Raw genomic sequence first — 12,273 nt, 5'->3', positions numbered from 1 at the left:
ATTGCCCATCATAATTGATTTTTAAAAAAAATTATTTTGAACGATTTGATTTTTTGGTAGAGATATATGTCTTACTAGGCAAGAATCAACTAAACAGTGTGGAAACAAAGGTTAAACCTCGAGAGCTGACAAATTGTCGTCACTGAAGGACATCACAGAACCATTTATATATTTCTAATACTGCAACAGTTTCATGACCATTTTTCTTTACTGATTGCAACATTTCCTTTCCAAATTTTTTTTAAACTGTATTCGAAATTTCAATGTTCCAAGGTAGGAGTTGAACTCCTGTTCTCTGGATTATGAGACCAAGTCTCAGGTAAACTGGTCTAGTCACTTGAGCCACTTGTTCAACTCTATACTGTAGTTCTAGGATAATATAACCTATATCCATGTCCAGTTAGATGTCCCTAATATATCTAACATAAAGTTAAAAGTCACTCTTACATGATAAAGGAGCAGTGCTCCACAAAGTTATATTTCCAGATAAACTTGTTGGGTTATAACCTGGTGTTGTGTGATTTTTAACTTAGTCCACCGCAGTCCAACAGCAGCACCTCCACGTATCCAGCACAGGTATCTTTTCCAAATTTAGCAAATCTAAGCCATCCCTTAATTTAAATACCTAAGTAAACCCTTCTCAAAGTATATGATTTTTGGAGTAAAAACCATGGTAACTGAGGGTTCTTATACTGAATGTAAATCGAGTGACCTAATCTGGTTCTTTATCAGGGGCTTTGTATTACTTGTGTGGATACAGAAACAGTATTACAGGTGAAGCCTAACTGCAGAATCATAGTCATAGAGTCATAAAGCAGACACTTTGGTTCAACTTGTCCATGCCCATCAAGAACCAGAAATGACATCACCCACCTTAACAGACCACGACACATAAATAGAAAGCGGGAACCCCCAGCACTTCACCAGAGGTTCACTGATTATGTTACCTAGCATGGTGATGAAACGTCTGAAAACAAACCTGCCAGCTCAGCGAGCAAGCTTACAACCGGCCCTGTACAATGTCGACATGACGTTCCAACTGCTATATCCCAAAGGTCTGAATAGCCATTTGGATACAGAACTGGCTTGAAGGTAGAAGTCAGAAGGTGGTAGTGGAGGGTTGTTTTTCAGATTGGAGGCCTGTGACCAGTGAAGTGTCACAAGGATTAGTACTGGGTTCACTATTTTGCAGCTGTACAGGACATGGTTAGGCCACTGTTGGAATACTGCGTGCAATTCTGGTCTCCTTCCTATTGGAAGGATGCTGTAAAACTTCAAAAGATTCAGAAAAGATTAACAAGGATGTTTCCAGGGTTGCAGGATTAGAGCTGTAGGGAGAGGTTGAATAGGCTACGGCTGTTTTCCCTGGAGTGTAAGAGGCTGCGGGGTGACCTTATAGAGGTTTATAAAATCATGTGGGGCATGGATAGGATAAATAGACAAAGTCTTTTCCCTGCGGTAGGGGAGTCCAGAACTAGAGAGCATTGATTTAAGGTGAGAGGGGAAAGATATGAAAGAGACCTAAGGGGTAACTTTTTCATGCAGAGGGTGGTACGTGTATGGAATGAGCTGCCAGAGGAAGTGGTGGAGGCTAGTACAATTGCAACACTTAAAAGGCGTTTGGAGGGATATATGAATAGGAAGGGTTTGGAGGGATAGTGCCCGGGTGGTGGCAGGTGGGACTAGATTGTGTTGGGATATCTGGTCGGCATGGATGAGTTGGACCGAGTTGGTACCGTGCTGTACATCTCTATGACTCTAATGAAAGCAAGTGTGCTAGAAGCTTTCTTAAGCACCCTGTCTATGTGTGATGCAAATTTCAAAGAATTATATAACTGAAGCCTGAGATCTCTCTGTTTTACAACACTGCTCAGGGCCTGCCATTAATTGTATGAATGCTGCCCTTGTCAAAATGTAATACCTGTTATCTGCCACTCCTCAGCCCATTCACCCATTAATCAAGACCTCTTTGTTATCACAGATAATTTTCTTCACTGTCCATTATATCACCTATTTTGGTGTTAGCCACAAATTTAGAACAGAAATGCATTGATTTGAATTTAATCCTATTGGCAATAGATGCTAAAATTGCACTTGCTTTTCAGTATGCTTGTGACATTGTATGGCTCTTTAAAGATCCAGTGCTATAACATATTGGTGTTTCTCCGGTTTAGCCCTAATGCAATCCTGTATGAATATATACGAACTTGGTTTTGAGCGATAAAAACATAGAAAATAGGAACAGGAGTAAGCCGTTCGATCCTTCAAGCTGCTCCATCATTCAATATTATCATGGCTGATCATTCTTCTCAGTATCCTGTCCCTGCTTTTACACCATACCCTTTGTTCCCTTTAGGGTCAAGAACTATATCTAACTCCTTCTTGAAAACATGCAATATTGCGGACTCCACTATTTTGGCACTCACCCTGCTCTGGGTGATGACATTTTTTTTCTCATCTCAGAACTACCCCTATCCTTAGACTATGATCCCTGGCGAGTTTGGAGAAGATTTGTAGCTCTGGTTGAGGTTCTGAATGTATGTTTGCTTGCTGAGCTGGAAGGTTCATTTTCAGACATTTCGTCACCATACTAGGCAACATCATCAGTGAGCCTCCGAATGAAGTACTGGTGTTATGACCTGCTTTCTATTTGATGACACCAACCCAAGGAACACATAAATAGAAAGCAGCTCATAACACTAGTGCTTCACTGGTAGCTCACTGATGGTGTTACCTAGTATGATGACAAAACATCTGAAAACAAACCTTCCAACTCAGCGAGCAAACTTACATTCAGAACTATGATTCCTGGTTTTGTACTCCCCTATCATCAGGAATATCCTTCTTGCATTTACCATCTGTAAACCTGTTTAAATTGTATAGATTTCTATGAGATCCCTGTCATTCTTCGAAATTTCAATGAATATGGTGCGAACCAATCCAGTCTCACATCATATGTCAGTCCTGCCATCCCAGGAGTCAGTCTGGTAAACCTTAGGTGCATTCCTTCCAAATCCAGAATATCCAACCTCAGATAAGGAGAGCAAACCTATGTTGTGATTCTGTTCGCCGAGCTGGGGATTTGTGTTGCAGACGTTTCATCCCCTGTCTAGGTGACATCCTCAGTGCTTGGGAGCCTCCTGTGAAGTGCTTCTGTGATCTTTCCTCCAGCATTTGTAGTGGTTTGAGGAAAGATTTCAGAAGCACTTCACAGGAGGCTCCCAAGCACTGAGGATGTCACCTAGACAGGGGATGAAACGTCTGCAACACAAATTCCCAGCTCAGTGAACAGAATCACAACAAAGAGCACCCGAGCTACAAATCTTTTCACAAACTTTGAAGAGCAAACCTATGCACAGAGCTCCAAGTGTGGTCTTACCAAGGCCCTGTACAATTGCAGCAAGACATCCTGCACCTGTACTAAAATCCACTTGCTATGAAGGCCAATCTCTTCATCGCCTGCTGCAACTGCATGCTTACTTTGAGCAACTGCTGTACAAGGCCACACAGGTCTTGTAGTATCACCTCCTTACAATTTACCTATTGTCCCATTTTTCTACATTAACTTCATCATTTCACGCCTGTGTGTAGAGGAATTATTTTTTGATATATTAAAAGACATACCCTGAACATATCTATCTGTAACTTATTGAAGTTCTTCCCCACCTAAATATTTTTATCATCTGTGGATGAGCAGATTCCATCAAAGTTAATAGATAAACAGAAGCTGCTGTTTAAAATCCAGTCCAGGGCACTGCAACTTGCTCTATGCATCAACATGATTTTTTTTGTTACAGTTTTGGTCTAATGGCAGGGAGATATACAGCTCAACAGAACATTCCATGCTATTGCAAATTCTCTTAGTTCAGCAACCAACCAGGCCATCAAGGTATTGAGTGCTTCATGTAACCTTCAGACCAAGTTGGATTGATTAACTGGAAAAGTATTTTTATGATTACACATTCTGAGGATATTGTTTATCTTTCCTATGCTCCAGTTCTAGAATCAATGAGAATAGAAAATAGGAGGAGAGATCGCTTTGCCAGATTTTTCCACCAATTTACACATAATAACCATTTCCAAGAATTAAATGGATGCGGCAGGGAGGACCTGTCGGAAGCAATCAGAAGGAACAACGTTATGATGTCCTTTGCTTCTGGCCACAAGACTTTCTTGATATTATTCAGTGCAGCAATGTTTGCACATTAAGTATGTTGAGAATTTGATTATTATCTATGATAGTGACCACTTGGGTACACAAGCTATATATCCTGCTGCACCCTCTTGATATCTCCAGCAGTGTCCAATCCATCCCTTGTTTGGGTGTTCCCAGCTTTGTCCAACTCTTCAGCTGAAACTGGTAAACTGGCCAAGTTTTATAGTACCAGAGGTTGAAGGTGCATGTGAAATGAGCTATACCCAACACAAATGTGGTGAGGTTAATGTTCCTACATTATTTGGAAAAGTCACAAATAGCAAGGTTTGACACTGTTTCAAATATCTCTTAATATCGCAGTTGATCACATGAGTACAAGTAGCAGCATATATTGTATGTTGCTAATGTTCACTTCGACTGTAACAACCCTGAATCTTGTTGCTCTGCAAGAACAGCAACATATGAAATCCACAGAGCATTTCTATACTGTCCTTATCATCAAACCGACATCTAGGGAGGGTAGAGAAAGTTGGAGGATTGTTGACTGGTGAGTTTAGTCTGCCAAGGGGAGGACTCTGTTTTAAAAAAAACACTCAATGGAAAGTCCCTTTGAGGTCTGGAATGTTTGTAATCCCGCTTGAATTGTTTTGATTGAAATGTTTCACCAGTTAAATTGCCATTGATTCATAGTTCTTGCTGCTTCAGCAGTTACTAACAAAGATAATCAGTAGACTTCTAATTCACTGGAGTGTTGAACCATGTACACAAGGAAAGGCTAACAAGGCTAGTCATATGTGTAACAGCAGCACAAAAAGCTGTACTGATTCCAAGGATGGACGGAATGGTCTAACTTATTTTGGATTCTATTCATTTGAGACTTCCTGGCTGTCTTGGTTCCTCTCCACTGTGCTTTATTCTCCAGCTGAGTGAACAAACTGACAGCCTCCTGCTTAGCTTCTGTTGTGTCATTTGGTCACTTGGCTGTTTGCCAAAACAAACCAGTGGCAGTCCAATTTTTTGTGCATGTTCTTCTTTCTTCCCAAACTTGCCTCATGTTTAGCATCACAATCCCCTCCCCCCAACTACTCCCAACTGCGTATAAAGGTGTGCAAACTTTATAATCCAAGATGTGAGGTGAGCAGCTGCTAAAACATTTACAGGCTACAAGACCTTGGAATGTGTTTGTGAATTGTAGAACGTGTGAAATTTGACAGTTTGCATGACTTTTGTTTCGCAACCATTACTAGGATTAATTTATAATGTTCAATGACATGATCAAGTTTGCTTGTGGCGAGGGTCTTAATTGATAAATTAGTCAATGCATGAAATTGACATGCAGAATTCATTGATATCAAATGTCAATAACTTGTACTCGAGTGTCTGATTAATGCAATTGCTGCTTGAATATCCTCACAGGTCAAGCCCACTCCCTCAAAGACTCATTAAAAAAACTTACTCCTCCCACGCGGGGTGTGGTGTCAGCCATTTTTCATTTCCATTGCGCACTCGTGATTCAGACAAGGATGTAAAGCAGCACAATTAGTGTTTATGAACTGAGTCACAGGCTTAGCTTGATAATCGATCTACCCTTACCCCAAACCCTCATTGTTCTATTCTGACTTGCCCTCAGTATTAACTCCAAGAGGTTTGATGTTCCGTTATGTTACCACCCAACTCTTTTATTGAACTCTTAATCTCTTTATTCCTGGACCCCAAGCCTACAGCATAGTAATGTATTTCCCCCTTACCAAAGCTGGGGTAATGGTGACTGCCAATGATCCCCTCCCATAGCACCATGTGTCCTCCATGCACGATCGTCTCCCATCTTTATATGTTGAGTACCTACCTCCACTTCCACAATTTTTATCTCCTTTACCTCCCAATGGACTGCTTCCAATTGACTTCCCCAAATTGCCCACCATAGCAGTGGCTCAAACAATCCTTGACTTTCAGTGAACAGACTCCCAGGAGTCTGGCCAACTTAGAACCTGACTGCTGACTGACCAGATCCCTGACTCATATCTAAGAGAATTGTTTTTGATTTATAGTATTGATTAATTCAAAGGGCTATATAGAGAGCAAAATATGCAGAATTTTTATCTAAATTAGTGAATGCTTTTCAAGATTTTTTCCAGTTGGGTAATTCCAACTTGTTGCAGTAATGTTTCCACAAATCTTTCTTTCCTGTCTTCAGTGTCATGATTGTAACGAGGTCAGCCAAGTGGACCTCTGTGAATATTAGTTACCTGACTGGGGTGTTAATCTGATTCAGTCAGTGAACTGTGGCTGGCAGATATAAATAGGGTTATAAGAGTTTCTGTTCACACTGAGAGCTGGCTCTGAGGAAGCTGGATCAGTGTCAAGGGCTTTCCACATGTAAATAAAGGGTGACTCGGTGACGGGATACCAGCCTCTGGGGAGTTACTTCAATCAGAATGCTGGAGTTCAAAGCGATGATTATGGATTAGAGGCATGTTCATTTTCAGTGTTGTATGTTATTAAAGCAAAGAAACCCAATAGTCTAATTTTGATTTGAAATGAGTACTTACTGCTCCATTACTCAGTTTGTACGTATGTACAATATGAAACCTCAGCCAGTGGCACCCCACCCCTGGCATTGGCTGATTCCAGCTACCAAAACAAGAAAACTGCTGGAATTTTATCTGAGGTAAGTTCATTTCAGTTAAAAATGGAACAAGCAGCACAATATCAAAATTTGCTTCAATTGTGCTTCGTTTATAGTCCTCTGTGAGTTCTATGTTTTCCATAAGAATACAAAGAAAATACTATTTTACTCACCACCACACCCTTCCCCCAAGTTCACTTTTGTGAAAAGATGGCAATTAAGGGTGAGCCCTCATAATTGTCACTGAATACATACATTTCATTCAGACTTCATGCTTAATGGAAATCGCCCAGCCTGGCAGCCTTTCATACCATAAATACCAAAGGTCTTGGCATCTTATTTTAAAGTTCAATTATATGAAAAGGGAAGCCAAGTTGTACTTTTTGATTAAAAGTACTTACCCATTTAATATAAGAAAATACAGTCTTAACAGAATTTCCTTTGACATTTTTTAAAAGAAAAATGTATCTGTTTTATCATGGCTGTGGAAACCGTCACATTGTGTAACTCTTTCCCTGCCAGTCTGCTCTGACACCATTAATTATGGTGCACTTTTTCAGATTTTACCAATCTGTGTGTTTTTTGTAACAATTCCAGAGTGGACTTTGGCTAGTTTGAAGTTGTGAATCATCATGGAGGTCCTGTGTAATGATGTAGAGCCTTAGTTGTATTTGCTGGCATTGGGGAGTGGAGACCCTCCTGTCGGATTTAAATGATGATGAAATTGACTTTTTAAAGGTGTGAAAAAAACCTTTCAACTGAAGTGGTCATTTTCTTCTATAAAACAGTAGGACTCAAACCATCAGGTAAGGTAAAGATTTTCCAAGTTGAGTAACTTTTTGATTTGGTTCTCTTTCGCCCCTCCCTCCTCCCTAGACTTCTTAGAGAGGAGTCCATCATGTGGAAAAATTAAGGTGCTTAGCCTTCTGTATCCTCCTCCTCTAGGATATTCCAAGATTTCTAGTATTCAGCTTGTGAAGAGTAAAGATTGTTGGCATTTTTCAGACAATGCCATGGAATGAAGAACACATTTGTTTATTCTTGCTCCCTGTTCCTAAATGCATACCAGGTCTGCACTTTCAAATGTGCTGTAAGATGAGATGGTGTGATGGCGAAGCAGTACAAAGTTAAAAATCACACAACGCCAAGTTATAGTCCAACGGCACTAGCTTTTGGAGCACTGCTCCATCAGGTGGTTGTGCAGTATAAGATGGTAAGACACAGAATTTATAGCAAATGTTTACAGTGTGATGTAACTGAAATTACATATTGCAAAAGACTTGGATTGTTTGTTAAGTCTCTCATCTTTTAGAATGACCATGTTAGTTTCAGTTCTTTCATATATAAATCGCAAAACATTTTTAAAAGTTACATTCTCAAGTGAACTTTAACAATTGGTGTCATGTCGATCCAGATAATGCATTGAAGGTGTGAGCTGCCCTGTGTGAGGCTGTCTCTGCCACAATGGTCAGACTGATTCTAATCTAAAACACGTATTTACAGAATCTTACATGGATTCATGCAGTTTTTGAGCAATGTAAAATGTAATTCTGCATGTACAAATTCACCCCAAAACCTTATATGTGTATGTGTGCCTATGGGTGTGTGTGTTGAGAGGGGTGGGGGGAGGTTATAATGTCTGTGAGAGAATGTGTGTGAGTGTAAAGGGGTATAAGTCTGTGAGAGGGTGTGTGTGGGAGTGTATGACAGAGGGTCTGCGTGACTGTGTGTGTCTGTAGGAGTGTGTGTGCGTGTGCGCATGTGTAGGAGTATCTGTGTGTGTGCATCTGTCCATGTGGGTGTATAATGCAATGGGGTCACCTGTACTGTCACATGAACCCAAAGTCCTGGTTGGAGCCATCCCCATGGTTACCAAACTTGGCTATCAGTCTCTGCTCGGCCACTTTTTGTTGTTGCCTGTCCCAGAGTCAGCCTTGGAGGGCAATCAACTGAAGATTCAAGGTCGAATGTCCCAGACTGCTGAAGTGTTCTCCGACTAGGTGGGAACATTCCTGCCTGTTGATTGTTGTGCAGTATCCATTCATCCGTTGCCATATCCTGTACATACCCCTTTACATTCACACTCATGCACATACACAAACTCTCTCACAAACACTCATAACCTCCACACACACACACACACACACACACACACACACACACACACACACACCCATATGCACACATACACATGTAAGTTTGTGGGGTGAATTTGTACTTGCAGAATTACATTTTACTTTGCTCAAAAACTGCATGAATCCATGTAAGATTCTGTAAATCTGTTTTTTAGATTAGAATCAGCCTGGCCATTGTGGCACAGACAGTCTCACACAGGGCACCTCACACCTTCAATATAATATCTGGACATGACACCAATTGTTAAAGTTCACTTGAGAATGCAATTTCTTTTAAAAAATCTTTCGATTTACATTTGAAAGAATTGAAACCAACATGGTCATTCTAAACTATGAGAGACTTAACAAACGATCCAGATCTTTTTCAATATTAGTGCTTCCAAATAAGCCTGTTGGACTGTAACCTGGTGTTGTGTGATTTTTAACTTTGTACACACCAGTCCAACATCAACATCTCCAATTTAGTCAGTATAAAGATCACTAATCATATCCTCACAAACCTTCTTCAGAACTGACTGAATACAGTAATCGGTTTCCAAGATTCAGAGTAAGGGTACGATTTGAGAGGAGAGAAACTGAAGTCGAACTATATTAGTTAGAAGGAATTAAAATTCCCACAAGCCTCACTAAAACCACTATCATGTGGAACCCTTAGAGCTTGTGTGCTTAATTTTATATTTCATACGAATGCTGCAAAACGGACATTTTCTTTTTTATTTAGGAATAACTCTCGACAGTCTTGCAACTGCTCCCCCCCCGCCCCACACAAGCAACTCTGATCAACCTACTCTTTGATTTTTCAATGGAGACAGTATCATCAAAGAAAGATAACATGAACTTGAAAAGTACTGATCAGAAACAGAGAGAGGTTCCTGCTCAGAAAGAAAAACAAAGGTTTAATTCAGCTGAGGCCAGCGTTGATTTTCGTCCAACAAATAACTTCCACTTAACAGGTTGTATCCAAGCAGCTGAAATAAATTTAGAGATGGAACCTCCTGGTACTGACTGCCAACTGCACGGGTTTGAATGGTTGTTCAGTTCAAAGAAAACTGACAGAAAAGTTCAGCATCCAAGAAACTGTTTACATCAAAGACTCCCTTGACTTGTCAATGAAGTTTCTCCAAAACGCCAGTATTTGACATGCTGCCCTTTAATCATTACAGAGATTCAGAAAGAACTTTTCTTTTAACTTGTCCCTGGTGCAGACCTTTATGCGTTTTGACAGAAACAGGCATACGTACATGGTAATGCCAAGCCAAAGTCATTACAGTAGTTCAGCTTTCTACAGCAACAACGTGCCTTTTTCATCATAAAATGTCCCAAAGCATTCCAGAGGAGAATTATCGAACAAACTTTGGCAACAAGCCACATTAAGAGGTGTACTGCATTGTGACACATAACTCAAAGCTCACTCAAACAGGAAGGTTTTAAGGATCATTGTAAAGGAGGAGAGAGAGTTTTTGGCAGGGAGTTCCAGACCTTAGGGCTCAGGTAGTTACAGCAATTAAAATCAGAAATATGCATAGACAAAAGGTTTAAGAACATAGATTACTCAGTGAATTATATAAAGCAATTTGCATTTTCACTAAAGCATATCTGAAGCACTGTTATACAGTTACAGTGTCACTTGAGCACATCATCATTTTTGATTTGTTATTCCTCAAGTTTCAGTTAAATTATACTAAGGAACATCTACCTGTTTGTAATTCCCAAAGGGAAAAACTGGTGAAAAAAATAAATAATGCTTGGAAATGAATGCACTAGTCCTCCATTTTAAAGTTTGTAAGACAAGTCGGTAGAGTCTGTTTTCATTCACAAGTTTGACTATTTTTTTCCTCTGAATGTTTTCATTGATAGGATGTGGGATCACTGGTTGGACCAACATTTATTGGCTGTGGCAAATTTCCCTTGAGGGGTTGATAAGCTGCCTTCTTGAACTGTTGAAGTCCATTTTCTGTAGGTATATCCACAATGCCGTTAGAGAGGGAATTCCAGAATTTGACCCAGTGACATTAAAGGAACTGTGATATATTTCCAATTCTGTATTATGTATGGGTAACGGACTATTATTTAATTTTTTGGGAGGAAACTGATAAACTGTTAATGCTACTTCCTTGGTTCACCTATCAGCAGACATGTTTAACTGAGAAGATACAGTTTGGGCAGCACAAAGAAAAGGAAGGACATTTCTCATATACCCTAATATTTGTTGAATAAGGGGGCTGAATGAGGCTGAAGGGGAAGACTTCATAGAAGAAGAGAAATCAAAGTAAAAATATTAGAACAGGAGAAGATAAAAAGACTACAAACATCATTGAACCTGCAACTGAATAGGAAAAGAGTAACCAAAGTTAGCATTGATCTCTAAAGAGTGAGCCTGGGATATTGATCATGCTGGAAAAGCGCAGCAGGTCAGGCAGCATCCAAGGAGCAGGAGAGTCGACGTTTCGGGCCTGAGCCCTTCTTCAGGAAGAAGGGCTCATGCCCGAAATGTCGACTCTCCTGCTCCATGGACGCTGCCTGACCTGCTGTGCTTTTCCAGCAACACGTTTTCAGCTCTGATCTCCAGCATCTGCAGTCCTCACTTTCTCCCTGGGATATTGATCATGTAAAATATATAAGTGGGTGGAAATTTTGAAAAGGTATTCTGTATCTTTTAATTTATTGCTTTTATCAGTCATGGCATAGACTATACGAGCAGGAAGGTATGTTGAACCTGTACAGAACGTTGGTTAGGCCACAGCTTGGTTAGTTCCCCTACTAATCCTAACCCATCCTGATTTGGAAATATATTGTCCTTCCTTCGCTGTCACAAAGTCATAATCTAGAGTATGATGTACACTTTTGGCCCCCTTCCTTGAGAAAATATTTAATTATTTTAGAAGTAGTTTAGAGAAGATTCAGTCATCTCTTTCCTAGGATAAAGGGTTTAATCTTATTTTTAAAATTGGCATAGGTTAGGCCTATATCCTTTGGAGTTTAAAGAATCCGTGGCGGTCTTATTAAGAAAAAATACGATCCTGAGGGGACTTGAGAGAGTGGGTACCTGGAGGTATTCTTCTCTTAGAGGAGACTGAAATTAGGAGGCATTGTTTAAGAATAAAAGAATCCCTTTTAAGACCAAGATTAGAGGATTTTGTTTTTCTGTGAAAGAGTCATTGGAGTGTGCAGTTGTCTTACCCAGAAGATAACGGAGGCTGGGTCTTTAAATTTATTCAAAGATGAGTTTAGATACATTCTTGATAGACGAGGAAGTCCGAGTTAAGGGGTGGGGGTTTAGAAGTCAGGAAAGTGGAACTGAGACCACAGCTAGACGACTCTTGACCTTATTGAATGATGGAGCAGGCTGTTCGGGC

General features: G+C 40.2%; 1 protein-coding gene across 2 annotated transcripts in view; it reads left to right on the top strand.

Annotated features, from left to right (window-relative positions):
• tango2 (transport and golgi organization 2 homolog (Drosophila)) overlaps positions 1-12,273 on the top strand; it is a 200,731-nt gene that overhangs the window by 167,517 nt on the left and 20,941 nt on the right. The gene's annotated exons all lie outside the window — the stretch shown is intronic.

Source organism: Hemiscyllium ocellatum, chromosome 24, assembly GCF_020745735.1.
Source record: "Hemiscyllium ocellatum isolate sHemOce1 chromosome 24, sHemOce1.pat.X.cur, whole genome shotgun sequence".
Taxonomy (NCBI): domain Eukaryota; kingdom Metazoa; phylum Chordata; class Chondrichthyes; order Orectolobiformes; family Hemiscylliidae; genus Hemiscyllium; species Hemiscyllium ocellatum.
The sequence above is the reverse complement of the archived record's forward strand: the minus strand, read 5'-3'. Positions and strand labels throughout refer to the sequence as shown.